The sequence below is a fragment of the Sander vitreus genome, chromosome 10 (genome assembly GCF_031162955.1).
Source record: "Sander vitreus isolate 19-12246 chromosome 10, sanVit1, whole genome shotgun sequence".
NCBI classification, from domain to species: Eukaryota; Metazoa; Chordata; class Actinopteri; order Perciformes; family Percidae; genus Sander; species Sander vitreus.
The window spans coordinates 30,175,140-30,183,771 of record NC_135864.1 but is presented as its reverse complement, the minus strand read 5'-3'; the positions used below and the strand labels follow the sequence as shown (position 1 = coordinate 30,183,771).

General features: G+C 40.0%; 1 long non-coding RNA gene across 1 annotated transcript; it reads right to left on the bottom strand.

Moving 5' to 3' along the window:
• Positions 1-4,582: 4,582 nt before the first annotated feature.
• LOC144525026 (uncharacterized) lies at positions 4,583-5,195 on the bottom strand. The gene is made up of 2 exons (XR_013502653.1): positions 4,899-5,195; positions 4,583-4,798 (listed from the first exon to the last, which is right to left on the bottom strand). It is a non-coding gene; the product is annotated as an uncharacterized LOC144525026 (long non-coding RNA).
• Positions 5,196-8,632: the final 3,437 nt, after the last annotated feature.

The following is an 8,632-nucleotide window of genomic DNA, read 5'->3' as shown; positions in this document are numbered from 1 at the left end:
GCCCCGCGCTAAGCTAAACGCTAAAGAGGGAAAGTTGCCTATATTCAACCCTTCTGAAGGGCGTCATCCAACAGGAGTTTTACCGGCAGATAAATGTGGACCTCCGGGTACTGCCGCCATTCATCTGCATGTACGGCCGAACAGAAAATCGCCAAACTTTCCCTCAAGTTACCAGCTAATGCTTGCAGTAGCTAGCTAGCTAGCTTGGTTACATTTTTCAAAACGAATCTAGTTGTAGACTTGCCTAGACTTGTCTTAACATATGATGACAGTCTTTAACATTAGATGTGAGATGATTGCTTTTAGATGTGAGATGGTGTCAGACTTTATTCTTTTCAAAGTCTGTTCAAAGTCTTCTGGTGTATGGTAGGCATAACATGCTTGTGTGTCATCATATATAATTGTTTTCACCTTGTGTGTGCACGTATGTTCTGTCTTGTTTAGACAGATTTTGTTACAGTGATAGTGTCGCAAACGTGCAAGATGTAGTCACAAAACTTTACAGGTGTGTAGCTGAAATAGAAATGAAGGCCGAGTCAAAAATGGGTGTAGTCTTAAGAAGGGCGCCAGAAGTAGGGGTTGTAGGAAGCAGAGAGAGGCCCTACTTTACGCTTTACACACGCTTTGTGTGATTTTTGTATATTTGTCTTTTTTATTATAAATATCCTTTTTTTCTTCTTTTTTACTGTATCAGTGTTTGTTAGTGGTGTCAATATGTTCAATGTAAGAATGTCTCCCTGAAATGAACAACCTGTCATGTCCATGTTGAACTGCAATAATAATGATCATAAAGAAAATAAACTAAACAAAAAAATTAAATTTATTGCTGCCTTTTGGATTGTACATTTTCTCAAAGGAGAAGACAAAATGTGATCTACAAAGCAGATACGTATGCTATAGTAGACAAAAGGAAACTGCAACTTAATTTCAGTTGGACTTCAATACAGGTTTGAGTAAACATTACATAATACAGTACATTTAATTAATGATGTCCAAATGAAGCTTTGTGAAGCATTTTCTTTATTGTCTAAGCCCAATAGACTACGCCCTCGGTTGAAAGCACACTGATTTGCCACGCCCTGCTACACTCCGCTATGTCCTGCCACGCCCTGAACTGCTACAACTATTATTTCTAATTATAGTTGCATTCTTATTGTTCTTTATTGTTAATATAATCTCCACTGTTCATCATACCAACTGCTATAATTATTGTGAATCATATTTTTCTTTATCTGTATACTGTATCTGTATCCGTCTCTGTGTCCCAACCAGCACCGGCAAATGGGTCTGTTCCAAGGTTTCTGCCTAAAAGGAAGTTTTTCCGCGCCACTGTTGCACTACAGTAAATGCTTGCTCTTGGGGGAATTGTCGTAATTGTTGGGTCTTTGTAAATTATAGATTATAGAGTGTGGTCTAGACCTACTCTATCTGTAAAGTGTCTTGTTATGATTTGATACTATAAATAAACTGGAATTGGGGACATCCCTTATTTGAATAGCATGAACATGTTCAGTATTACCACAAATTAAAACTCAATTGGTATTAAGCATGCTTTTGCTTACTGCAGTAGCAAACTGTTATATAGGAGAGGCATGACATGTTACATAACCTGCTTAACACCGTTTGACACCAGCTGCTGTGTCTGTTTCAAGGGATTATGGTACACTGCTCGTATAATGATTTATTCTGCTACTATTGTAAAACAATTGCACAACACTTCTCGTGCCTTGACTCAGGATCTTAAAATGTTAATTTCCCAGAGAAGCTGCCATAACAGGATACAATACTATGGACTTTTGACTTAGCTTTTTAAGTGTCATGCACTTGCTTTTCATAATTCTGAATAACAAATTCAGAACCAGTCTCTTTGTGTGGGGTTTAAGGGGAGTTAATCTTAAAACGCATACTATAATTCCTTCAAATCATTTATTGGAATAACTGAAACTTGGGATTGCCTCAAAATCTATCTATCTATCCCCTGAAACCTGTTAAATTGATTGTCATACTTCTGCATGTGTTTAATTTTTACAATTATTATCAGTATCTGACTTGTTATTGTAGCTACATACCAATCAACCCTGTCTGTAATTATTAATTAATGCAAACATTGTGACTCATCATGGAAACGCATTTACTGTTGGTGGTGATCTACATACTATAGTCTACATGTATCTCACCTTTCTGTATTGGTATCTAGAACAGCTGTATATGACATACTTTAACTTGACATCAGGTGTGTAAGTAAAAAAAAAAAAATGCTTGCATTTTCAGTTTACCAGAGAGGTTGAGCTCTAGACTGAGAATAAAGGCGTGTTCAGACACAAAGTAATGTCCATTGTCAAACACGGCACAATTGCATACAAAGTCAATAGGAAGAGGCATGTGGTTGTGAATATGCACAAATTAGTCATGCACAAACAAGGAGTAAGTGTTGACAACAGGGACGTGCACAGGGCAGGGCATTCGCAATGTCTTGGCTGTAGAATAATGGCATGCAGATTAAATCCGCAAATCATTATAAATAATTATAATATATATATATATATATATATATATATATATATAATAACAATATATAATATATAATATAATTTTCATAAAAGGTGGGAAAACGATCCAAAGCGATGCACGTGACATGACAAGCACAATTGGGTTAAGTAGAATTTAAGATAATTGTAAAATGACATGTTACACACTCCAGTACAGTAGGTGGCGGTACACCTAACAGTTGTTTGCAACCCACCACTAAATAAGAGAAGAAGAAGAAGACGACGACGACAAGCACAATTACATTAACGTTACGTTAGCCTACTTGAGGAAACAACTGCAAACAGAGACGGCGCATGCTTCTTACCAGAGCCCCTTATCAAAATTTATCAAGCGTTAAATCCATACTCTCCAGTTGGCAGACGTGATAACGTTCAGTGAGACAAGGGTGAGTTTTTTTAGGTTGTAGAAATGATTAATGATTCATTCTCCTGTGTTTTCCCGCCTTTTTTGATTGTTCTCCCAGCCCTAATTTGTTTCACCTGTTTCCCAGCCTTGTGTCACCTGCCTCTCGTTCCCTCATTACCTTGTGTATTTAGTCTCTGTTCTGTCTTTGTCTCTTGTTGGATTATTGTTTTCTGTTCAGTGTTCGGTGTTGCTTCATGTCAAATTGTTTGCCGTCGTCGTGGCTAGTCTTTTGTGTTTTGCTTCCTGGTCTTCATGCCTGTTTGGATTTTTGTAGTGTTCCTGCCTGCCAACCTCTGGACACTTTTTGTTGTAAGTTTTTGTTTAATAAATTCCTTCTCATCTGCATTTGGGTCCAAGCCTTGTCCATCCCTCGGCAATCTGTGACAGAATAATCTGACCACAAATGGACCCAGCAGGTATGGAGTTTATTCCGTTCATCCACCCGTTAGATTCTGATGGGGAATTCATGATTTCTTTTTATCGCTCCCTGCTCCCTGAATGTCAAACAACCAATCCACCATAAGTAATTTCATGTGAAATGGGTCTATATTTTCAGACTGTTCAAATGTTTTCTGATTTTTAATTCAATTTAAGATGAGTTGCACCCACAAGGCTCCAGAACAGAGAATGAGGTAGAGGAGAATGCTGATCATCAGGAGACCCATGTGAGAGGTATATGAGAGGGCTTATCGCCAAATATGAGAAATGAAAGGACCATGCCAGCTGTTGTGTAGTGAGATATGTGGAAATAATGTTAATCTAAATAAAATTAAACATAAATTATTTTAGAGACCGTTGCATTGTCAAAGATAGCTCTTGCCTGAGCAGAAGAATAACACTATTGCTACGACTACTATTACTACTACTACTACATAATAATACAAAGAGTGAAACAATATATAAATGAAACAATAATAATGGTAATAATGTCATTGATCAGGTGAGGAGCCAAGCCCAAAAGATAATGATCGGAACTGTACAGATTTGGAGATCAACATGGAAATGACCGACAGAAACAAAGTGAGGACAGAGACCCAAGAAGGGAGGATCAGGAGATTGATAGTGAAGAGATGGAGAGTGAGGGAGCAATATCAGAGTCCACAAGGGCGAATATACATACAAAATTAGATTATTTTTTTTTTTGCTAGGGTTACTACATCTAACAGATCCAGACCATGTTCAGAACAACAGTATCAAGTACAATGAGGCCTTCGTCAAATTCACAAATTCAGTCGGGCCCTGTCGTCCTATTATACAGTTCCCAAAAAACCAAGATGGGCGTTCTTTTCAGGGACACTGGTTTGATGACAACCCCTGGCTAGAATATTCTCTATAGAACGATGCCACGTACTGCTTCAGCTATAGGCTTTTTATGAATAAGGAAAAGTATCGGCAGGTCAGCATGGAAGTCTGTGGGGCTTAACCTGTGGAGGCAGGCCAAAGTCAAAGTGAATCACATGATAAGCATGATCAGGTGGAATGAATTTAAAAGAAAAAAATTGGAGATGGCTTTTGCGGTGGACGATTCTCAGATACAAGCAGCCAAAGAGAGAGGCAGGAAAAACCGAGATTATCTGTTAGGCTATGGTTCAAACCCAGCACACAGAAAACAACCACGGACTCAGAGTGTAGATAAACAAAAGTGATTTTTTTTTAATGAAAGTTAAGTTCATCAAGTAACAAAAAAATGAAAATACAAAGTAGGTCGGCTCCGGACTGGGGCGGGCAGGCAGTGGAATATCCGGACGTTTCTTTTGCAGGAATCCAAACGAGGTGGCGGAAAACTGGATGTGAAAGAACTGGAGATACGGAACGCCACGGCAGCAGGTTGAGTGGTGTGGGTCTGAGCGGCGCAAAAATAACTCACGTTAGCAGGAGCAAGACATAATAACAAGGAGACAAAACAAACGAGTTAGCTAACTGTAACTTGGGAGCCTAGTTACCGCACTGGTAGGTGCAACAATCTGGCGCCGATGGAGAGCCATGCCCAGGAAGAAATACTGCCAGGTTGATAGTGGAATTAGATGCAGCTGCGCAGGTAAGAATCAGTGGAAGCGCCCGCAGCTGTACGGAGAGGTAGATCTTCCAGCCACGCCCCTTGACCTACTTTCAGGCGAGTCTGCCATACACACCGGCAGACAACACACACACGCACGCACGCGCACACATACAGACACCACTGACAAAGTGTGGACAAAACAAGGGAGGAAAGGGACAGAATGGGGAAAGAACAGCCGCCCACATAACATTATCTTCCGTTTGTGTCACAATACAATGTGTTTGATCACATTGTACCTTGCAAGACAAGGTTTGTCCTTTTAGGGGTAGTGATGAAAGCTGGACAAGTTCAAACAGAGGACATTTCCTGAATCTGGTGGATTTGCATTTGCCAATATGACAGCGTACTCAAGCTTCATCTTGATGTGGTCAAGGGAAAAAAAGCATCAAATCAGAAGTCCCAGGTGTCTCTTCTATCCAATATAACCCAAAACGACCTTATAAAAGCACTAAGTATCCATGTAAAACGGGCCATCCAGAAGGAAGTGAAGGAAGCATCACTATTTTCTATTTTGATCGATGAGACCTCTGATGTGTCACACATTGAGCAGGTGGCCTTTTGTTGTGCGCTATGTGCATGACATGGCTATAAAGGGACGCTTCCTCCAACTATGTGATGCGGTGTCAACAACTGAAGAAGCACTGGAGAATAAGGTAATGAGGCTACTTGAGGAAAATCACCTGAACATCTGTGGGCAGGGATATGATGGGGCAGCCAATATGAGTGGACCTTACAAAGGGCTGCAGTCTAGGATACAGAGACTAAATGAGAAAGCATTGTATGTGCATTGCCATGCACATTGTTTGAATCTCGTTTTAGTAGAAAGTTCCAAATCCAGCACTTTGTGGATTTTTTTTCACAGTTGTTGAGAAACTGTATACATTAATTGCCAACTCTCCAAAGTGCCATGCCGCAATTGTGGAGAAACAGAGAGCCATCAATCCAGATCAGCGCATCCTTGAGCTACAGAAGCTGTCAGACACCTGTTGGAGCTGCAGGGAAAATGCCTTGAAGGCAATCAGAAAGGTCCTCCCTGCTGCCCTAGACCAGTGTTTCCCAACCTGGGGTCTGGGGACCCCTCAGGGGGGGCGGCAAAGATCACAGGGGGTGCGCAAGTCTTTATCTGGTTTGATGTTGAGGAAAAAAAAAAAAAAAGTTAAATTATGATAATATACTAAAATATATAATGTATACAAAAGTCTGTATAAAAAACTATATTTTTGTTCTCGCTTAAAATTGTAGGCAGGCTACTTAGTAGGCCAAACCTCCGGGACCTCTTAACCTGGGACCCTTGCTGTCATCAGGTCAGCTGCTAGCTGCTATCATCCTCATTTTTGCCGCCACGGCCTCACTATTTTATGAATGAAACATGGCGGAGAAATGTAAAAGTGCTGATAACTCCTCTGTATCAAAAAAGAAAGTAAGGCTCTATCTCGAGAGTTACCTCAACTTCGGTTTCGTGGGGGGGGGGGGGGGGGGGGGCTCAGCTTTTCTTAGACATGAGTAGGGGGGTGCGCCAAGGAAAAAAAGGTTGGGAACCACTGCCCTAGACTACCTGTGGGATCTGAGGGGGTATGAACCTCCTGATCTGTCTGGAGGAGAAGCTAAAATGCTGTTGACCGATTTTGAATTCCTCCTCTGTCTTGAAATCACAACACCTGTGTTTGTGGAAACATCAATTGCCTCAAAAGCTCTCCAGCAGGATGACCTGGACTTGGCTGCTGCTTACTCTGTGGTGGATGGTGTCCTGAAGCGAGTAGAGGAGCTAAGGAGTGATGGCCAATTTTCACAGATCTTCCAAAACGCCACAGTAAGTGCAGAGTCTGTGGACATTGATATACCAACACAGATACCAGGCCAAGGAAGACGAAGAAAAGCCCAAGAAGAAATTCAAATACAGCTCCTCATCAGCAACTGAGGATCACCAGGCCCAGACACTGGAGGAGTACTACAGGGGAAGGCTGTACTTCACTTTTCTGGACAAACTGAGGCAGGAGCTTCAGAGGCGGTTCTATGGAGAAGGGCACACTAAAGACGTCATCACTTCACTGCAGAGCCTCACTGACCTAGAACAGTGGAAGGACATTGAACCAGGGTCTTAACATTGTGAATTTATTAATTTATGACACAGACAGTAGTGTGACTAATTTCTTCCCCAATTTAATTTAAATACTAATTTGGTCTCTGTTAAACATTTGTGTGAACTTCTGGTTAACTAAATTGTTCCTCTTTCTTAGCGCCAAATTAATTTTTTTTTGTCTCCTTTCCCCACTGTATTCCTCTCTTCTTAAAACTTATACACAGAATACAAGAATATTCATCCCTGTTCCTTCACTTTGTTCTTGTTTTTCCAGTTAGACACACACACACACACACACACACACACACACACACACACACACACACAAATAGTGCGTGGCACTATCTTTGTGGGGACCTGTCATTGACATAATGCATTCCCTAGCCCCTTATCCTAACCTTAATCATCACAATTAAATGCCTAATCTTAACCCTTACCCTCACCCTAACCATAACCTAATTCTAACCCTAATCCTAAAACCAAGTCTTAACCCTCAAACAGCCCTTTAAACTTGTAGGGTCCAGCATTTTGGCCCCACAAAGCTGTCGGGACCCCACAAGTATACTGTATTCCCGGTTTTTGGACCCCACAAATATAGTTAAACACACACACACACACACACACACACACACACACATACATACATTACTGTTGTCTCACTCATTGTTAAATAAAAAAAAAGAAATACTATTTCATTCATTCATCCAAGCGTAATGAGTTGTTATTCTTTAATATATTTGATACTTTGTGTATGGCTTAGTCTTAAAATTTTTATGTTTGTGTGGTCAACTCATGCCTCATCAGAAGAAGTTGGACACTAAATGCTGAATGGACTGTTGCTACTTTGCGATTGAGAAAGCAGAGTAGCATCGTAGCAAATGAATGTTCTGTGACACTTTGATAAACAATAGTTAGGCTACTTTTAATATTGTAGTGTAGTAATAATAATACAAACTGGTCCATTTATTAACTGTATATATTTATATTTTGACTTAAGATGGAAAATAAGCAGCTTGTGTTTTTTTTATTTGATCACATTTGAAGATAAAGCCTTGTTTTGACTTTAGCTGTACTAACTATCTGTTCTAGTGTACATCTGTATATAAAAATACCTGGCAATCATATATATCTCTGGAAGTAAAAGGTTTGTATTCTTGTGTTTTAAACTTGTTGGGTGATTATTGATTACATTAATGACAGATTATGCCTTCAAGAAAACAATGTTTGTATTACAGACCAGTATTATACTACAGATATATTATCTGTAGTGGGTTCTCATTTTTAATTGTCCTTTATACGGTTTTTATAGTGAATGTTGTAGTTAAACTCTGGCTTTCAGTTGTCACCCTACCACTCCAAATGTAAAACTGACATTTACAAATATGCAATAATGCAATAACAGTCAAACAAGTACTTGGGTATGTGTTTTCATTTATATTTAGCATTCAATATCGCAATCGCTGCTGTCAGTCCGTTACCGTCTGGCTCAAGGCCGGCAACAAAAGGGAGGTCACACACAGATACATTAGTCAAAAAGT